The sequence below is a fragment of the Chiloscyllium plagiosum genome, unplaced genomic scaffold (genome assembly GCF_037043375.1).
Source record: "Chiloscyllium plagiosum isolate Xiang-an unplaced genomic scaffold, Cpla_swu_hap1 HiC_scaffold_21, whole genome shotgun sequence".
Classification (NCBI taxonomy): domain Eukaryota; kingdom Metazoa; phylum Chordata; class Chondrichthyes; order Orectolobiformes; family Hemiscylliidae; genus Chiloscyllium; species Chiloscyllium plagiosum.
Window position 1 is genome coordinate 93269446 of NW_028270159.1, and position 21750 is coordinate 93291195.

A 21750-nucleotide genomic window follows, 5' to 3' on the forward strand; every position below is an offset into this window, starting at 1 on the left:
CGATCGTTGGTGTTCCTGGTAGGTCACACCATCCAGATTTTTTTTTTCTATAAACCAGTTTTGACTGTGTTTCTTTTCTCTCATGTAGTCTTCATTTCTTGCCATTACAATTCTTCATGTTGAGTCTCTGAATCCAGATATTCACTCTGAGGACCACTACTAACTGCATCAGGGAACGTGTTCAATTACTGTCTCCCTCCCTGATTCTGGCAGTGTTACTCATGGGTCTCTATGTTGACCTACTCACTTCCAGATGTGAACCATCGTCTCAGTGTCCTTGTTATTTAAATATTGGGAGTGGGGAGGTTATTGCCCTCCATTAAGTTTACAAACTCTGTTTCCTTCCTGGGACTCCATCCCATCCCTGGCCATTATCTTTTATTTTTAATCATTTATGGGGCTAGGGCATGGCTGGCTAACCAGCATTAATAGCCCATTCCTATTTGCCTTGAGAAGCAAGGTGGTGAGCTGCATTCTTGAATCGCTGCCGTCTCCTTGCTGTGGATTGACACACAATGCCATTAAGAGGGCATTCCAGGATCCTGATCGTACGGGCGGAAGGTATGAGAAGGTGAAGAAAGCCATCTGAAGTGCACATGAGCTTGTGCCAGAAGCCAACAGATAGTTTTTCAGGAATCTAAAATAGCGTCCCTGGTTAAACGAGTTTGAAAAAATCAAACAAAGCAAGTTTGAAAGGTGGATAAGGGCATTAAAAACCTACGACACTCTTAAAGAGATTCTTATTTTGTAGAAGTTCAAAACTTTACTTCCTGCAGTCGTGAGAACTCGAGTGGCAGAGCAGAGAGTTAAACTGACACGACTAGAAGCTGAAATGGCTGATGATTATCAGTTGGTCCATAAATCAAAGTTTGGCTTCTGGAAGGGATTGAGAAGAATGTGCGAGATCTTCTTAAAACATATACCTGAGAGCAAGGTTTACTGGCGTAGGCCAGGACTAGCAGATAAACAGGTTACAGCATTAAGAGGTGCAGAAGCATGTAATTCTTTTATGCTGAGACAAAAGGTGATATGTCATTCAGAGGGACTATTGGAGAGATGAGAAGTGCTCCATTATGTAACGTGTGGTTGGAGTGCCCGCTGAAACCATCAACAAAAATATTTCACAATTGGGAAGGAGGCCTTGAGCTTGGTGTTGGCGTTGCAACATTTCAGCATTTACATTGCCAATAACATGCCTGAGCAAAATCTATATACTGATCATAACTTTTACAAGTTTTTGGACAAATTTAGGGAGAATTCTTCCAGTCTGTTCAGATGGAGATTACTATTGTTGCCCATTCAATTTGTAAGTTATACAGGTGACAGGACGGAAACTGTACTTGCTGCCAAGTTGTCGAGACGTGGATGAAGAAAGACAGAGGTATTCTGTGGCAGGACTAAACTGACTGAAATAGAATGGAGTTGTGAATGTTTGCATGCTTAGTGTCAATATCATATATACGTATTGTAGTCTACTAATAGAGTAATAATAAGAGGCTTAAAATGAAGCTACAGTTGTATCTTGGTGGTTCACGTTTTGTCAAAGGGGGAGGTTTGACGATACTGTCACTTTAAAAAGATTATTTTCTCTTGGTCGTTTTTGAAGACAGGTCTTAAAGGCAGCGATGCCGAACTGCCGCCTGAAAACGACTGGAGTAAATAACTGAGGAGGCCTTTAGGTTTTATTACCAGCTCTCCCAGCTCTCCCAGACCTCGTTTTCTCGGTTTGTTTTTAGCTGCAGCATTCAGCGGCTGCTTGGGGTCCCAGAGGGGTGGAAGTTTTATTACATGATCCCCAGCTGCTCTTCTCTGTGAGAACTGTTCTAATATTACTACTTTCTGGATTGAGAAGCTGTACATAATAATCTGTATTTGAGTTTATCTTTGTGCCAGGCGGTGTGTACCACGAAGGTACAGCATCTACTTTTGTGTGTTCCAACATATAAACTAACGCAATTGTTCCTTCCTCTCACTGAATTTTAACTAAAGCGTTTGAAAAGATTGTATTTTGCTTCAAACTTCATATCTACGTTTAAAATAAGGAAAAGTTTGGGCTGGAGCAACCTTCTTAAAATATTTCACGGGGGTTTCGTCTGATCCATAACTCAGGGGCTTCTGATTAGCTCCTGTTATTGAAAAGTTAGTGGAGGTGTTGGGGATGGTTTGCTGGAGGTTGTTCTGTGACCCACCTAAGATATTCTGGGAGACCTGAGTATTTGCTGACCCAGCTATGGATGGAGCATGGGGACTGTAATTACAGCATCTGACTGTGTAACATGAACAAATGGAGCAGAGGATACAGAGAGGGAAAGCTCTGAAACCACGGAGTGAATGTGAGGAAAGGGATTTGCTGCATCCACCCCTGGTTTTCCAGGAACAGCTTCCCAAGCCCCACTTAAACCAGGAGCAGAGTGTGAGGGGACCCTGTGAGCGATGTCCCCTCCTTCAACACGACCTTCAGCTTCATACCGGGGGAGGACGGTGCTGTCAATGGTTGTTAGGGTCACAGTTGTATTCAGCTTCTATGATCCGGAATTTTCCAGGCAGGAGAGGGTGACATATCCATCATCTCGCAGTTTGTCTACATCACTGGTAACGTTCTGTCAAACTGATTTAGACTGATTTATCAGGAGTGCCTGTTTCCTGTTTGATAACCAGTCGTCCCCATTCCTGTGTAACATATTCGAAGGGCTAAATAAGAACAAGGAACATCAGTCAGTAATCCAGCCCCTCGAGTCAGCTCCAACATTGAATACAATCATGGCTGATGTCATTGCAGCCCCTGTTCCACTTTCCTACCATCTCCATCGTGAAACTCTGGTCTCTTGTTGTCGATTGCAGCACATGAAAAAAATATCCACTCCACAACTACACTTTCAATTACTTTTAGCATTTTACAGACGTTAATGAGATCTCCTTTCACTATTATAAACTTGAGGGTATAGGCCTGGACTGACCAATCTCTTTATAATACAAACCCCTTATCTCTGGAATCAATCTAATGAACCTCTTCTGAATTATCTCCAACGCAATTGCGTCCTTCCGCAAGTCAGGGCACACAAACTGTAACCAGTTCCAGCATCACTAATGTCTTGTATAGCGACAGCAATACTCCCTACCTTTCTACTCTATCCTTTTACAAATAAAACCTGAAACTACGCTTGCCTTTCCGATTTCTTGCCGTACCTCGATGCAGGTTTTCTGTGATATACACGTGAACACAGAGAGCCCTCTGCACTTTAGCACTTTGAAGTTTCTCTCCATTTAGATAACAATTTGTCTTTCTATTTTGCTGACCAAATTGATAAATCTCATAGTTGTCCACTTTAATTTTCATTGCCAAATGTTGGCCCATTCACCCAACCTATCCATATTCACTTTTAAACCTCTTTCATCTTCATTCCGAAGTAATTTCTCACCGATGGCAGTGTCATCTGAAAAATTGGCTATAGTATTTTCTATCTTGTCAACAAGTAATAATATTGATGGCAAACAGTTAAGGCATGAGTATTTAAATCTGTGACACCCAACAATTTACATTTGCCAAAAGAAAATGACACATTTATTTCATCTGACTGCATTATGTTAATGCACGAATCCTCCATCGAACCTAATGAATTACTTCTAAACACATGTTGTCTGATCTTACTGCTTACATTTTGGAGAAGCAATATATCCAAACCCGCCTTGAAGACCAGATATATTCCATCTTCAGGGTTCCCACGATCCACCTTGTTTGTGACATCTTTAAACAAATGAAGTAAACAATTCACACACGATTTAGCCTTCGTAAAACCCTGTTGACACTGTGGTTTAACTTTGCAAATGTTCTGAACAATGCATTCTGACAACTTGCCTCAACTTACTATAGTTTATCTTTACAATTTAGTCACTAATGTATACAGTTATTATAAGTTATTCCCTTAAGAAAACCTTTGCATTTTCTTTGAATTCCTATTTAACGGGCACAAGGCTTCAGGAAATCTGCTCCAATTGCTGTGTAAGACCCATGTGTAGCTCAATGGACTGATCATCCTGCTGGTGTACAAACTCGATGGACTAACCTCTTTCTGGTGTTCTCATATTGTTGTCTCCAAGGCCAGAATGACCTTCTCCCGTTGATATGTTAGAGGGTTGGGGGATTATGGAATCTTCCTGTTGTTGTGTAAAGGCTCGAGGAGCTGATGGGTCTTCTCATATTCCTCCATAACAGGCTGGAGAAACTGAACGGTCACCTCATGCATCCCTGAGATGGGATTGAGGGAGTGATTGGTCTTTTCCCGTTCTCTTACAACAGACAAATGGCTGACTTACCTCTTCCTTTCTCATAAAAAGTCTCAGATAGTTTGTATCCTTCTCCAATTCACTTGCAATAGGCTCAGTAGGGCTCAATGGCCTCCTGTATCCCAGTGTAACAATCTCCTGTCACTGTGTGGCCTCTTCCAGTTCCTGTGTAACAGACTGAGGAGGCTGAATGGACTGATTTTGCAATAGGATACTGGTCCGTTATCGCCTACTCAGGGTCCATGGTTATAGGCTCGAGGGGCTGATTGGTCTCCTCCGGTAACCGCATATCAGGCTCTAGGGTCTGAATAGCTTCGTCATGTTCTGGTGTAACAGTGTTGAAGGTCTGAATATCCTCCTGTTGTTCCTGTGTAACAGGCTGGAGAATTTCTCCATTATGTGTGTAATTGGCTTCTGTGGCTGACTCCTTCTGGTCACCTATGCTGAAATAAGATAATCTCTCATTCTTGTAAAGTCCAATGTGTATTGGATCAACGTGACCATCCTTTCCGTATAAACTAACAGCTTCATGACACAAATCAGTTGAGGGAACCAATTCAGAACTGCTTCCAATGTAACAATATCCTTTCCTCAGTGAGGAGATTAAATCTGTACATACTACTCCAGATGTGAACTCATTAAGATCTTATACAGCAGCAGCTACGCTTTACTAGCCTGCTGTAAGGCATCAGCTGTCGCGGGGATTACACAGCATTGTTGAAAGATCATTGTCCTTCTCCACGCCACCAGCATAACAGGAGATCTGGAGAAAAACTCAGAATAAAACTTGAGAAGATCATAAATGATGTAGCAGGATAATTTCTACCATTAGTCTCCCCAGAACCAACTTCACTGAATCCTGAAAGGTGAAGCTCAGAAACAGCAATGAGAAGCAAATATTGATGGGAGTTATATATTAAAGTGAAAGCTGCAATACAAATGTTAGGCATGTTATAAAGTAGGAAATGGTATATATACGTTTCTGAGTACTGCAGTAATAATGTACTGTTTAAAGTACATCTAAGCTTTGTTAACCTAACTGAATGCTAATGCTGGGAAAAATGGATTTCATGAGCATGTGGGAGATGGCTTACATTAACATTATTTCGACCACCGAGGTCGAGATCAGGTTATTTAGGAATTGGTGTTGGATGATCAGAATAGCTAATTGAAAACTTGCTGTAAGTGACCTTTTGGGAACAGTGACCACAACTTTTGATCTGAGATTAGATTCTCTACAGTATGGAAATAAGCTCTTCGGGCCAAAAGGTCCACATCAACCCTCCAAAGAGTAACTCACCCAGTCTGGTTTCCCTCTGATTAATGCACCTACCGCTATTGGCAGTTTAGAATGGCCAATTCACTTGACCTGCACATCTTTGGACTATTGGAGGGAATCGGAGTCCCCGGAGGAAACTCACCTGGACACGGGGAGAATCTGTAAACTCCACACAGACAGTCACCCGAACAGGAATAGCTGTCCCTGTTAATGTTAGGCTGCAGTGCTCGACAATGAAGCATGGTGCTGCCTCTATTGGTTTCTGATGTTTGTGTATACAACAGATTTTGCTTTTTTGAAGTAACGGTTATGAATCTGAGTCATACAAGCCATTAAGGTGTGAGGAGAAAGTGGGGACTGCAGATGTTGGAGATCAGACTCGAAGAATGTTCTGCTGGAAAATCACAGCTGGTCCGGCAGCATATTAGTGGCATGGGAATCGACGTTTCAGGCATTAGCCCTTCATCAGGAATGGGGCTTGTGGGCCAAGGGGGGTGAGAGATAAATGGGAGTGGGTGGGGTGTCGGGGGGAGGAAGCCTGGAATGTGCGAGGTAGATGAAGGAGAGGTTGAAAGTGATAGGCGCTGACGGGAGACAGAACGCCTCATCTACTGCATCCATTAAACCCAATGTGGTCTTCTCTACATTCGCACGACAGGACGTAAACTTGTGGATCGTTTCAGAGACCATCTCTGGTACAGCCATACTGACCAACCCCACCATCTTGTAGGTAAATACTTTAATTCCCCTTCCCACTCCAACAAGGACATGCAGATCCTGGGCGTCCTCCATCATCAAACCCTAACCACCTGAGTAATGGAGGAAGAACGCCTCATTATCCACCATGAGACCCTTCAACCACAGGGGATCAATGTGGATTTCACCAGTTTCCCCATTTCCCCAAACCCCACCTTATCCCGTCTAACCTTCCAACTCAGCACCGCCATCTAGAATGTTCCTATGTGTCAATCTTACTTCCCAACTCCCACCTATCCACTCCATCCTCCTCTCTGATCGATCACTTTCACCCCACATCTACCTATTAGATCAAAGGAAGCAGCTTAGAAAAATGCGAAGTGTAATAGTAAACCAATGGATTCAGAGAAATGTAGGACCCAGCAAAGGAGGACCAAGAGACTGAGAAAGAAATCAAAAAGAGATAAAGCATGCAAACCAAAAACAATGTAAAAACTGCTATAAAGCTTCTAACAATGTATGAAACAAAAATAAAAACACGATCAAACGTGGAACAGTGAGTGTGATGACAGAGTAATTTATTGTAAAGGACAGAAAAGTCGCAGGGAAAAGAAACAGTTTATTTCTGTCTGTCTTCATGGAAAAATATCCAGAAGTTCTCCCAGAAATCCCAAGTGACCATGGGACTTGTGTAAGTAAAGTCTAAGATCATTCATATCAGTGATGAGGTAGCATTTGAAAAGAGAGCTGGATTGAGTGTTGATAAATCTGACAGGTCAGATTGACTTCATACAAAAGTTTCAGTGGAAGCAGCAATAGTCATATTGATTGCATTACGGATTTTCACATTATTTTCCGACACATTCCTGAAAGGTAGGTAGCCATTAGGGATAAGGGATAAGGGTCGGTTATAAATATTATCCGCCAGTTTAAGAAAGGATGAAGATGGAGAGTGATGATCGACAGACCAGTTAACTTGTCATCCGCAGCCGGGTGTCTGTTGGACTCGAAAGAACAGAACATGCTACTAGATATATAGAATGTAATGGCAAAACTGGGGAGTGTGATAATGCATCGATGAAAGGAAAACCAGAAGTGGCAAACAATTTTTTGGAATGGTTTGAAAATGATTCTTGTCGACATCAGCAATGAGGAACCAATGGATAACGTATAGTTCGATATTCAGGAGCATTTTTAAAAGAACTTACATACTAATATCATAACAAAAGTTAAATTGAAAGGTGTTGGTCAGAACATATGCAAATGGAAAGTAAAATTAGGTTGCTGAGACAAAACTGAGAGTATTGTGTACTGCTGTGGAGTCCCCATCTAAAAGAGAATATACTGAGAACAGAGGAACAGCAAAAGGCATTCTCCAGATTAATCCCTAAAATGGCAAGATTGTCTGACTGGGAAACTCAGCCTGTGATCTCTAATTTCAAATAATGAGAGGTGGTCGTAGTGAATCTTAGAATCTTAGAAACATAGAGGGGACGGAATAACAGAGGATCATGGAAAACTGCAAGCAGGCACGAATAGGGAGAATCCCATGATAGTCTCCACGGACAACAAGTAGAACAGAATAATCAGTGAACAGTTAGTGTTCATCAGAAATCAGACGGGCAAACTGTGTGTGAAGCTGGAGAACACTGAGAGATGGTGACATGAGAGCTTCACATCTGTTTTACTTGGGAGAAGGAGCAGGCAGCTACAGAATTCGAGAAGGTGGATGGGGAAGTTCTTGAACAGATTGATGTAAAATGAGAGCAGGAATTTGAGGCTTTAGCTGGTAGAAAACTGGACTGATTGCCAGGTCCGAATGAGTTGTAACACAGGCTGTTGTTGGAGTCAAGGGAGGAAAGGCCCTGAATGAAAAATTGAATTTGAATCTGACCATAGGGGAGGGGCCAGAGGACTGGAGAACCGCTAATTCGATTCCATTTCACAGTGAAGATTGTAGAGAAAGACCAGGGAACTATAGACAAGCAAGTATTAGATCACTGTTAGGGAAATTACTGGAGAAAATAGGGAAGGAGAAAATTGAATTCCAATCAGAGTGGCAAGGCTTGGTCAGGGATAATCATCATGACTTCATTAGAGGTAAGTCACATCTAATTAATTTAAATTAGTTTGAGGAGGCCGCTTAATTAGTTTTGCAGCAAGGTCTTTGACAAAGTTCCACATGTCAAAGTGACAAATAATGTAAAATTTCATGGAATCAAGGATTACTTGACAATTTACAACGAAAACTGTCTTAGTGGCAGGAGAGAGAGGTGGTGGATAAGGCTGTTTGTGTGACTGGAGACCAGTGTCCCCTGTACCACAGAGATCAGTGCTGCGTCCCTGTTATTTATGGTATTCACAAATGGTGCAGATGTGAATGGGGGGAGGGGGGGGGTGACATTGAGTGGATGGGGTGGAAGTTGTGATAAGTAAGTTTGTGTTTGCCTGGTTGGTTGGCAGTGAGGTAGACGGTCTTATATTACAGAAAGATACGGATAGATTGGATCAATGGCAGATGGAACATAAACCAGATAAATATGAGGCGATGCAGTTTGGAAGAAGGAACCAGACAAGGAAGACTCAATGAATGGCAGCACACGAGGAAGCTTAGATGGTGGCCCTGCATGCATCCCTGAATGGGAGTGGACAGGGTAATAGGTTAGTTAAGAAGTGGACCTTGGATGTATCATTCATTAATCGGGCCGTAGATTATAAGAGCTATACAGGGCTTTGGTTAGGTCAAGATGGAGAACCGTGTGCAATTCTGGGAACTACATTACAGGAAGGATCTGTGGGGGTGTAGAGGAGATTCACCAGGAGGTTCGCTGGGATGGAGCATATCAGCTTTGGAGAAAGGCTGGGTAAGATCGGGCAGTTTAGTTTGGAGCACAGAAGGCTGAGGGGGATGTGATTCGGAAGGATAAGATTATGAGGGGCATGGACAGCATGGATAGACAGCAGCTATTCCTTTTAGTCAGAGGGTCAAGAGCAAGGGAGCACGCTTTTAAAGTGAAGGGTTTGAAGTTTAGTGAGAACTTAAAGATTGTTTTTTTTTTCACCAGGAGGGTGTTGGGGTCAGGAATTTACTTCCAGAGAGGAGATTTATCACGGGTATCCTCACAACAATTAAAAAGTGCTCGAACGAGCACTTGTAAGTGTAATAACATTCCCGACTATGGGCCTGGTGTAGATCGTGCTGTATTTCTGATTGCACAAAATATATACTCCTGTAAGTGTATGGCTATGCAAGGTCAATCATTGAGCAGCTAAGGCAGGAATTGATGGATTTCTGAAAAGTTTATTCACAAGGGTTATACGAGTGAAATGTAATAGCTCGTCAAATTATGTCAATGTGAGAAATATCAGAAAACGAGTGCAACTTCCTAAAAATGTGAAATCAGAGAATGGAGAATGGGGAACAGGTCAGAACTATGTCAGAACTATGAAATAGCTACTTCAGTTCTGTCTTCACAGAACTTTCTAACAATACAAGGAAAACCAAGTCTGGTATGATAAACTATATAGTACTTGTAACATAGAACATAGTAAGTGAATGGTTGAGGAGAAATTATTGGGGCTGAAATAATGGTTATAGACAACACTAACATAGATTCTCTGAAATGGGAATTATTTTGGAGAAGCAGACTGAGAGACAAATGAAAGAGAAGCAATGGATGTAATTATTTGGATTTTCAGAAAAAGATTGTTTGTTAAAGCTCCAAGCCTAGTTTTGAAAATTAAATCTGAGTGGATTGGGGCGAATATATGGCCATGTTTCTAGAATGGGACAGCTGGGAGGAAACATTGAATTGAAAAAAACAGACTCATCAAGCAACAGCCTGATAATATCTGTAAGGTATGATTCTGTAAATATCATTATATCCCAGACACTCCATCACCTTCCCCGGATATCTCCCAACTCACCAGTAGGACAGACACAGCAGAAATGACGGTACAGTGGGATACAGTTGGAAGTGAATTGCTCTGGGTGTCCTCAACAATGACTCCGTACCCCACAAAGTCTCATGGCGTTAATTTACACATTGGAAAGGAAACCTCATGCTGATTAACATGTACCAGTCTCTCCAAACTGATGAGTCAGTACTCCTCCATGCTGACCAACTCTTGGAGGCAGCACTAAGGGTGGCAATGGCGCAAAATGTACTCTGTGTGGGGAATTTCAATGTCCACTCACCAAGAGTGACTCGGCAGCAGCATTACTGATCGAACTTGTCGGGTTCTAAAGGATATAACTGCGAGACTGGGTCTGTGGCACTTGGTGAAGGAACCAACAAGAGGAAAATACATACTTGACCACATCCTTACTAATCTGCCAGTTGCAGAAGAATCTGCACATGACGGTATCGTGAAGAGTGACTACAGCAGAGTCATTCCAGAGACAAAGTCACACTTTCACATTGAGAATAACCTCCACCATTTTGAGTGGCACTATCACGATGCTAAATAAGACAGACTTAAACAGATCTAGTGGCTCAAGTCGGGGTTTCCATAAGGTGCTATGTGTTATCAATAGCAGCAGAATTGTATTCCCGCACAACCTCATGGCGTGGCATACCCCCTCACAACAATTACCATCAAGCCAGAGAATCAACCTTGGATCACAAGAGCGTGCAGGAGGGCAGGAGAAGCAGTAGGCATTCCTGAAAAAGAGGTGTCAGCCTGGTGAAGCCACGAACCAGGACAACTCACGTGCCAATTGGCATAAGCAGTAACTGAAGACAGAAATAAGTGATCCCACAAGCAACGGTTCAGATCTAAGCTCTGCAGTCCTTCCACTTCTAGTTGAGAATAGTTATGGACAATTAAACAAGTCATTGGAGGAGGAGATTCTACAAGTATCCCCATCATTAATTTGTAAGAGCCCATCACTTCAGTGTAGAAGATAAAGCTGATGCATTCGCAACAACCTTCAGCCAAAAATGCTGAGTGGCTGACCCATCTCAGCCTCCTCTACTGGTCCTCAGCAATTCAGTTGCCGGTGTTCAGCCAATTTGATTCACTCCACGTGATATCCAAAAACGGTAGGAGACATTGGATACTCCAAAGGAAACTCATGCTGACAACAGTACTGGAAACCTGTGATGTAGAACTTGTCACTGCCCTAGCTAAGCTGTTCCAATATCATTACAACAACGACATTTCCCCGATTAAGATTAGATTTGATTACGTTACACTGTCGAAACAGGCCCTTCGGCCCAAAAGGTTCACACCGCCCCGCCGAAGCGCAACCCACCCATAACCCTACATTTACCCCTTATCTAACACTACGGACAATTTACCTGAGCTGCACATCTTTGGACTGTGGAAGGAAACCTGAGCACCCGGAGGAAACCCACACAGACACGGGGAGAACGTGCAAACTCCACACAGTCAGTCGCCTGAGGCAGGAATTGAACCCGGGTCTCTGGCGCTGTGAGGCAGCAATGCTAACCATTGTGCCACCGTGCCGCCCACAGTGGTTAAGTGGAAAACTACCCAAGTACCTCCTATACATAAAAGCAGGACAAATCCAATTCGGCCAATTACCACCCCATCAGTCTACTCTCGATCATCAGTAACGTGATGGAAGGAGTCTGTGCTTTCAAGCAGGACCTGCTCAGGAATAACCTGGTCAACGACGCCCAGTTTGGGCTCCACCAGGGTCACTCAGCTCCTGACCTCATTACCTTGGTTCAAACATGAACAAAAGAGTTGAATTCCAGAGGTGGAATGAGAGTGACAGCCCTTAAAAACAAGATTGCCTCCGACCAAGTGTTGCATCGAGGGGTTTTAGCAAAACTGGAATCAATGGATATCAGGTAAAATCTCCCCGCGGGTTAGAATCATACGTGACACGTAGGATGATTGAAAAAAGTGAGTCAACTCAGCTCCAGGACAAGTCTGTAGGAGTCCCTCGGACAGTGGCCTAGTCCCAAACATCTTCAGGGCTGCTTCATCAATGACCTGCCCTCTATTATAAGGTCAGAAGTGGGGATGTTCGCCAATGATTGCACAATGTTCAGCAACATTTGTGGCTCCCCAGATACTGAAGCAGTCCATGTCCAAATGCAACAAGATCTGGACAGTATCCAGGCTGACAAGTGGCAAGTAATATTCACGACACACAAAAGCCAGACCGTGACCATCACCACTAAAATACAATCTAATCAGTGCCCTTTGACATTCAATGGTGGTGCCATTGCTGAATCCACATTGGGCTGCAGCAGTTCAACAAGGCAGCTCACCGCGACCTTCTCAAGGGCAACAAGGGACAGCCAATAAATGCTGGCCCAGCCAGTCACACCCAGATTCACGACATAAATGGATTGAAAAGCAAATTTTTTCACAGAGGAAGGTTGCTGAGATATCACAGGGATCGGTGCTCAGGCCCCAGGTGTTCACAATACCCATTAAACATTTGCGGGAATCAAATACAATAGATATCAACATGCTGACAGAACTAAAGGATTTTGGATTGTGAGTGGGTAAGGAGTTTGTAAAAAAGCTTCAAGGTGACTAAGACAAGTGAAGTGAATGGGCAAATACGTAGCAGATGGAGAGCAATGTGGGTAGAGGTGACGGTGTGCCCTTTGGTGGAAAGAAGAGATTCGCAGCCTACCGTTTGAAAAGGGATTATTTGAACCATGTTGATCTACAAAGGGACGTATGGCCCCTTTTTTGTTTCCTTCTGCGCATCCCTCCAAGATCCCTGCAGCACAGTTAGTTCTGAATCCAGAAGTCAATATTGGCACGCTGACCAGTGTATATAGATCAATCCAGTGGGGAGCTGTGACATTGTAAAGGATCTGGATCTCCCTGAACACCATTCATTAAAAGCCATATTGCTGGAACAGAAAGCAGTTAGGAATATCAACGATGTACTGAATCCAGGAGTAAAAGTGTCTTACTGCACCTGTACAGGGCCTTGGTGAAACTCCATCTCGAACATTGGGCAGTATTGTCTGAAGTTTTGGTCTCTGTATCTAATAAAGAGCAAACCTGACATTAAGGGAGAGCAGCGAAGGATGACCAGATTCATCTCTGGGATGACAGTCTTGTTGTGGGAGCAGAGTTTGGGGCGACTGGGCTTGTATTCCACGGGCTTTAGGAAAATGAGTGGTGATCTCAGTGAGATATATAACACTGTGACAGAGCGAGACAGATTGGAAGCAGGGATGATAATTCTCCAGGCTCTCGTGACTAATACAAGGGACCACACTATTAGGTACAGGCAGGCCACTCTGCATTGAGATGATAATAAATCTCTGCACTCAGAGACTGGTGAACCCGAAGAATGCACTTGAACCTGGAAACCAAGATACTGAATACAAATAAGGATTTAGAGACAGTAAAGAGATGGTGGAAAAGCAGGAGTACGGTGTGGAATTAAAGGGCCATCCATCATTATATTGAATTGGGTGGCAAGCTTGATGGACCAAAGGAACCACTGCACTTTTTACTTTATGGCTTCCCAAGGTTAATCATACTAACGCATATATTCATTGTTTGGGATAAGTGCATTGTGGAGATGTTTGAAAATGAACAACAATGAGGAACGCTCAATGTGTCCTTTCCCGCTGTTTCTGTGCAGTCTGTGGGAAAGCTCTGTAAGTGTTCTCACAAGCACTCAGATGTTAGGAAGGAGGTCTCTGCAGGATCAACAGGACTGTGTTTCCTGTTCCTTTTTCTGATACCGAGACTGGATTTGGGTGTTCTGTCCAGGTATATCCTTTAATACCTCGAAACAGTTTAATACAATAGAATGTCTTGCTTGGCCGATTCAGAGACAATTGAAGAGTTTATCACATGTCTGTGTGTCTGGAGTCACTTTTAGGTCAGACCAAGAAAGTACAGGAGATTCACTTCCTGAACGTACATTGGGGAAGGAAATTGGTGTTTACAATCGCCATTGGCATCAAGGTCACTGTGCATTTTAATATTTTATCAATTGTTTTTAACTTCCACCAGCTGTCAGAGCAGTGGCCTGGTCTGAATTAGTAATCCAGTGGCATTTCCACAACAGTACCATCTCCACATGGGGACCGATCAGAAACCACACTGAACAGATTATTTATGTGCTGCTTGACAGCTCTGTCAAAAGTATCTCCCACCAATGTGACTATCGTGATGGTACTGAGGGGGTGGTGATTGATCAGATGGTAATTATTCGCCTTTTAGGGGACCGGGCATAACTGAGTAATTTTCCACATTGCCAGGTAGGTTTCAGATTTGGAGCTGGATGAAACAGCTTCCCCAGGGACACGGCTTGTTGTGCAGCACAAGTCTTCTGTCCTATTGCAGGAATGTTGTCAGGACCCATTGTCTGTGACGTATCAATTGTGTTCAGCTGTTTCTTCATGTCTCGTGCAGCGAAACGTCTTGGTTGAAGACTGGCATTTGTGATCCTGTGGACATCATGACGAGAGAGAGGTGGATTATCATCTCCACACTTCTGGCTGATACTAAATTCTTGTGTTTTACACTGGTGTACAGGGCATTTCTGTTATGTAGTATGGGGATATTTATGGAATCCTCTCCTCCAGTCATTTGTTTTATGGTCCCTCATCATTTATGACCGAATGTGGCAGGACTGCAGAGCTTCAATCAGATCTGTTGATCAACTGAGGTAGCTTTAATGTGTTGGCATCATGTTTAGGTTCACATGGTTCTGACCCTGACATGTTCACCCACAGTCATTACTGAGCCATAGATCGTGTTGATTGTAATGGCAGACTAACGAGATTATCCAGGGCAAAAATGTTACAGATTGTGGTTGAATGCTGTTCTGCTTCTCCTGCTGTTGTGGTCTATACCACGACATAAATATGCAGTTTTGAGCTGCAATATCTGCAATGCAATTCTGCTGTCTGTCCCTTAGTTCACATCGAGACCCATTCACCCATCAGCCCTGTACTCAGTGACTTTCTCTGGTTTCTAATGTGGACCTACTTCCATTTTCAAACTCTCATTCTGCTGATGCTCGGTCCCTGGGTCATACTTCCAATCTCACACATTCTGCAAAACCAATTAACTAATTTTAATTCAATTGTTTAATTAATCTAAAACGTTTTTTTTTTCCTTGAGTAATAACATCTTCTGTGTTAAAAATGAAAGTCTTTCCCTCTGTTTCTCTCCCTGACCATGATTAAGAGCTCTGTAGTGTCAGTGATTCCAGACTTATGTAGTTTCAGAGCCAATGAATTCTCTGAACCATCATCACCAAATTGTATGTTTCCTCATTTGGTTTGATGCCTTATTCATCATTGCTGCCTTGTCCTCCCATGAGTATGTTTCATCTTCTTTAGGATGAATTTCTGATATCCTCCGAATTATCCCCAGAAACTCCTGCCATTGCTGCTTCATGGCCTTTCCTGCTCAGCTCCCCTACCAATTAACTCTGGACAGCTCCTCCCACATGTCTTTGTCGTTACATTTCTCACTTCTAATCACAGTATATCAAGAAAAGAGCAATTTTATATATAAACCAAAAGAAGGAGTTTTGAGAGAAGGATGTGAAGAATAATTGTTAAATTTCTTAAGGAAGGATGTGTGAGACCTGATAGCATTCTGAAAAGATTTACAAAGATATTACCAGGGTTGGATGTTTTGAGATTTATTGAGAGGCTGGATCTGTCAGTGTTATTTTTCCTGGAGCATCAGCGGTTGAAAAGTGATCATAAAGGTTGATATACTAACAAGTGGAACGGATAGTGTCAATATCCAAAGTCTTTTCCCCTGGGTAGCACATTCCAAAACTAGAGGACATAGGTTGAAGTTCAGAGGGGAAAGACTTATAGAGGGATCTAAGGGGCAGCGTTTTCAAAGAGAGGGTGCTTTATATGTAACGAGCTGCTAGAGGAAGTTGTGGGTGGGGGGGACAAGTACAACATTTAAAAGGCATCTGGATGGGCACATGAATAGGAAGTGGTTCGGTGGATATGGGCCAAATGCAGGCAAATGGACCCACATTAATGTAGGACACCTAGTCAGTCTGGACGAGTCGGATAGAAGGGTCTGTTTCCATGCTGAACAGTTCTATGACACTATGTCTTGTGTAAAACGTTCTCCTGTCATCTTAAAATTACCCACAGTCCTGAAATCCAACACCCTAAGGAAAGGACATCTGCCATTCAACATTATCTATACCCGTCATTGTTTTATAAACCTCTATAAGGTTGAAAAGGTCTTAACCTCCAAAACTTTAGTAAATAAGGTCCCAGTCCATCGAGTCTGTTCTTATAACCTAAACACTCCATTCCCAGTGAAAATCCGGTAATCTTTTCTGAACCATCTCCAGTTTAATAATATCGTCAATGTGACTGGGTGACCTGAACTGCACACAGTACTCCAGGAGAGATCTCACAAATGTCCTGCACAACCTGAAGATGATTTTCCAGCTCCTGTACTCAAAGGTCTGAGCAATGAAGGCCATCAATCCAAACTCCTAAATACCCACCCTGCCTACACATGATGCAAACTTAAAAGAAATATACGAGAACCATAGATCCCTCTGCTCTCCAATGATTCCAGTGGCCTAACATTTATTGTGTATGTCCTCTCCCTGTTTGTTTTATCAAATTGTGATACCTTGCATTTATTGAAGTTAACCTCCATCTGCGACTCTTCAGCTGAATGAGTTCTCGTACTGGGGAAGAAAGGCTGGAAAGTAATCTGCTGCCTCAAATCATTTCGTGGTTTTATGAAAAGGGCAGTCACATGTTACACGCGGGAAAGATAATAGCCACTTAAGGTGGAAATCATTTCCAAACAATTAAAGATCTTCATAGTTTATCATGAAGGCAGAGCACATGACTCAATATCGTTTATTTGAGGTGAGTACCTTTCATCTGTTGAAAAATGTAATTCTTTCAACTGTATAATTCAGTAAAGTGAACCAAATTTTAATTACTCCACACCGAGCTGAAAGCTGATATTTAAAATGTGACCCATAATCTGGGAATGGTTGAAGTCATGTGTAGTGGGTAACGCCCGTGCCTCTGAGCCAGAGCTCTGGGTTATATTGCAAAACCTGAACTCACGTGGTAATGTCTCTCACTCTGGACCAGAAGTTTTGGATTAAAGTCCCGTCTGTCACGAAGGTATGTCACAGTATTTCAAAACAGGCTGATGAATAAGCACAAAGATGAATGATGTTGCAACTTTAGGGAATATTGCCAAGTGGTGGTAGTGTCCCTACCTCTGAGCCCAAAAGTCGAGATTCAAATCCCACAGAAGTGTTTCATAATGTGGCTGAACAAGTTAATTAAATTATTTTAGAGTTGTGATGTGTTAGAGAATGAAGAGGTGTCAGCATTGAATTTCAGAATTTAAGCCCAGGTTGACAGAAAACACAGCCATTCGTGTTGATTGAAGTCACATTTGCACATTCTAGAGGTTTATAAAATCATGAAGAGCATGGATAGGTTGAATAGTCAGGGTCTTTACCCCAGTGAATGGGAAGTCAGAAACTAGAAGACATAGATTTAAGGTGAGATGGACAAGATTTAAAAGGAACTTAAGAGGACTATTTTCACACAGAGGGTGGTGTGTGTATGCAGTGAGCTGCCATACGTAGCGGTGGAGGCTGTTACAATTACAACATTTAAAAGTCATCTAGATGGGGAGATGAATTGGAAAGGTTTAGAGGGACATGGAACAAATGGTGGAAAATGAAATTAAGTTAATTTAAGCCATCTAGGTGTCACGAAAGAGTTGGACCAAAGGGTCTGTTTCTGAGCTGCGCAACTCTTGGAATCATCGATCTAATTTGTCAAGTTCTCTTTATAATCGTATGTAACCTTCTTCACCTTTCACTATATAACTAATCTTGGTGTCAGCTGTAATCTTGCTCACCATGCCTTCTATACTTCTCATCTAAATCATTGCTACAAATGACACCAAAGATGGATCCTGCACCAATCCCTGTGGAACGCCGCTCTTCACTGGCCTCCAGTCCCAAAGACAACCCTTCTCCACCACCCTTTGCCTCCTGCCAATAACCCAAAACACACACACATACAAACATACAGAGACACAGACATAGTTCTGTGTTTAAAACAGGGATAGATATATTCTGACAGATAAGCAGAGCAAAGGTTACAGTGAAAATGTGGGAGAATTTTGTTGAGACACATGTCAGCCATGATCGAACAGCAGATCAGGCTCGATGGACCAAATACTATGGTTCTGCATCAATGTCATATGCTGTATGGTTTACGCTGCATGAAATGTCAACCCAAAAGAGCAGTGGAGACTGGGTCATATTAAAACTTTACTGAACAGAGTAAATGGGAATATGGGATAGGTTTGAGGGGCTGAATGGGCTATGTATTTCCTATTGGCTGTGCCTTCATTTTTTAAATAAAGAGAAGCTGACTGTGAGGTTCATACACTTTTAAATTTAGATGTTCTACCATTTAAGATTGAGATTAGGATGTTCCTATCTTCTTAGGCTGTCTGTGGTATTCACAACCCCAGGAAACTGTGAAGACTGTGCCATAGAGTCATAGAGATGTACATCATGGAAACAGACCCTTCGGTCCAACTCATCCATGCCGACCAGATATCCCAACCCAATAGTCCCACCTTTCAGCTTATATCCCTCCAAACCCCTGCTATTCATATAGCCATTCAGATGCCTCTTAAATGTTGCGATGATACCAGCCTCCATCACTTCCTCTGGCAGCTCATTCCATACAAGTACCGCCCTCTGTGTGGTAAAAATTGTCGTTTATGCCTCTCTTACGTTTTTCTTCTCTATGCCCTACTGCACTGGAAAAGACTTTCTCTATTTATCCTATCTATGCCCCTCATGATTTTGTAAACCTTCATAAGGTCACCCCTCAGCCTCCGATGCTCCGGGAAGATCAGCCCTAGCATAATTAACCTCTCCTTATAGCTCTAATCCTCCAACCCTGGCAACATACTTGTAAACCCTTTCAAGTTTCAAAACATCTTTTTCGATAGGAAGGAGACAGGATTGCACGCAATATTCCAGCAATGGCCTAACCAATGTCCTGTGCAGCTGCAACATGACCTCCCAACTCCGGTACTCAGTACTCTGACCAATAAGGGAAAGCATAACCAAACGCCTTCTTCACTATCCTATCTCCTTGCGACTTCACTTTCAAGGAGCTATGAATCTGCACTCCAATGTCTCTTTGTTCAGCAACACTCCAGAGGACTTTACCATTAAGTGTATGAGTCCTGCCAAGGTTTTCTTTCCCAAAATGCAGCACCCTACATTTATCGAAATTAAACTCCACTGCCACTTCTCAGACCATTGGCCCAACTGATCAAAATCTCATTGTTATCTGAGATAATATTCTTCGTTGTCCACTACATCTCCAATTTGGATGTCATCTGTAAACCTATTAACTATACTTCATATGCTAACATCCAAACCAGTTATGTAAAAGACGAAAAGTACTGGGGGGTCATTCAAGATATTACCGGCTCACCTTTACTGACTTTTGTTGGACAGGGGAGTCAGTCTTTATAGGAAATAGACAGGAAAGGAGTTTTCAGCCGCAAACAGACCAGCCATGATCTGTATAAACTGCGCATCTGTCTGGAGCTCCTATCCCATATTGTTCTCTCACTTCACCCGTTGAGGCTGTGACAGAGGGAGAGGAAGACCCCATTCAGCCAGTCAGTATCACTGCAATAATGTAGGAGGAACACCATTTCGTCCCTCTAAGGAGATAGCCGGGAATAGAATGAAGTATTCGGTCACAGTGCAATAGAGATATACATCAAGGAAACAGACCCTTTGGTCCAACTCATCCATGCCAACCAGATGTCTTCATTTGTCATCATTTCGTCCATATCCCTCTGAATCATTCCTTGCCATAAATACATCTGGTTGACTTTTAAATGGCGTAATTTTACCAGCCTCCAACATTTCCTCTGGCAGCTCATTCCACACACGCACCAGACACTGTGTGAACAAGTTGCCCCTTACATCCCTTACATATCTTGCTCCTCTCACCTTAAAACTATGTCCTGTAGTTCTGGACTCCCTTCCCCAAGTGAAATAACCTTGCCTATTTGCCCTATCAGTGACCCCGTGATTTTATAAACCACTATATGGTCACCTCTCAAAGAGAATCGTTTATTTTAATGTGAAGTGACTGCTGCAATTATTCAACACAGCAGCAACAACCAACAATGAATTTAATGATGAGGATCATGAGTTGTGTTGTTAAGGGGACACATGTTAGTCAGGCTGTAGGAAAGCTCCCCCCCTCCTCAGTGTCTGTCTGGTGAAAATTGAGCACGTGCCCGATATTGCAGAATGGCTATATTGCTGCATCTGAAAGACCACATTTCCGACCGGGTAGCGATCCCCCCAAATGTTAGTCTATATTCTGTGCTCATCTTTTAAATTCTCAGGGATTAGGAACATTTAGAGTAGGAACTCCACCTGATTATCTGAAAACAAATTGCCGGAAGGAGGATCACTGAGTTCAGAAACAAATCGGCAACCAGCTACACAGCATAGCAGGAGGCCATGCAACCTTTCTGGGCAGGTACACAGGAACAGGGAGTCCTGATCAGCTACGAGGAAATACAGAATTTAGATAATTATTTATTTTCAGGTTGGAAAGCTGTCACTCGTGAAATTCCTCGGGGATCAGTGTGAGTTTATCAACAGTTTACAATCTAGAATAATGATTTGGATGACATGGCTAAATGGATTGGTGCTCAATTTTCCCTCACACCAGGATAGTCATTCAATAAGATGCCAAGTGGAGACAGAGTGTCTGCAATGGGATACAGACAGGGGAGTGTCGTGAGCAAACCTTCAGCAAAAAAAATGTACAAGGTGGGTGATGGGAAGTTTGTGTTTTGGACGAAGCATAAAACAACAGTAAAATATATAACTGGAGGCAGAATGCAGAACTCGGTGGTGCAAAGGGATTAGCCTGTCCTGATCCATAAATCACATCACGTTAGTCTGTAGATGCAGCACGTGAATATAGAAAATAAATGAAGTGATACTTTTTTTCTTGATAACGAGTATTGCGTCTGATCTTAAGGATGTTTTACTGCATCTGTGCAGGCCGATTTGAGACGGCATCTGATGTACTGTGTGTGGTTGTAATTCCACTGAAGTGAAAAACAAATTGCTTTTTAAATATCTCAAAGATGTTTCTCTTTACTTGTTCTTGCAATAAAGGCATTATGTGTGTACGATTCGAAGTTTCGGTCTGAGAATGAGAAATGTGCTAAGTTACCATATAAGATTCTGAGCTGGTGAATACCTGATGGATATTTTATCTTCTATGGGAGAATAAGACCTGGAGCAAATTTAAGAATAAGATGCATTCATTGAAATGCAGATATTGTGAAGATATCACAAGTTGTATTATAAAAGGAAAGTGGAACATATAAGCACATATTCAATCTAGTGGTGCTATTTGTTCCGAAATAAATGGTTGGGTATCCAACTGCAATAGCGATGTACCTACATGGAGTAGGGAATG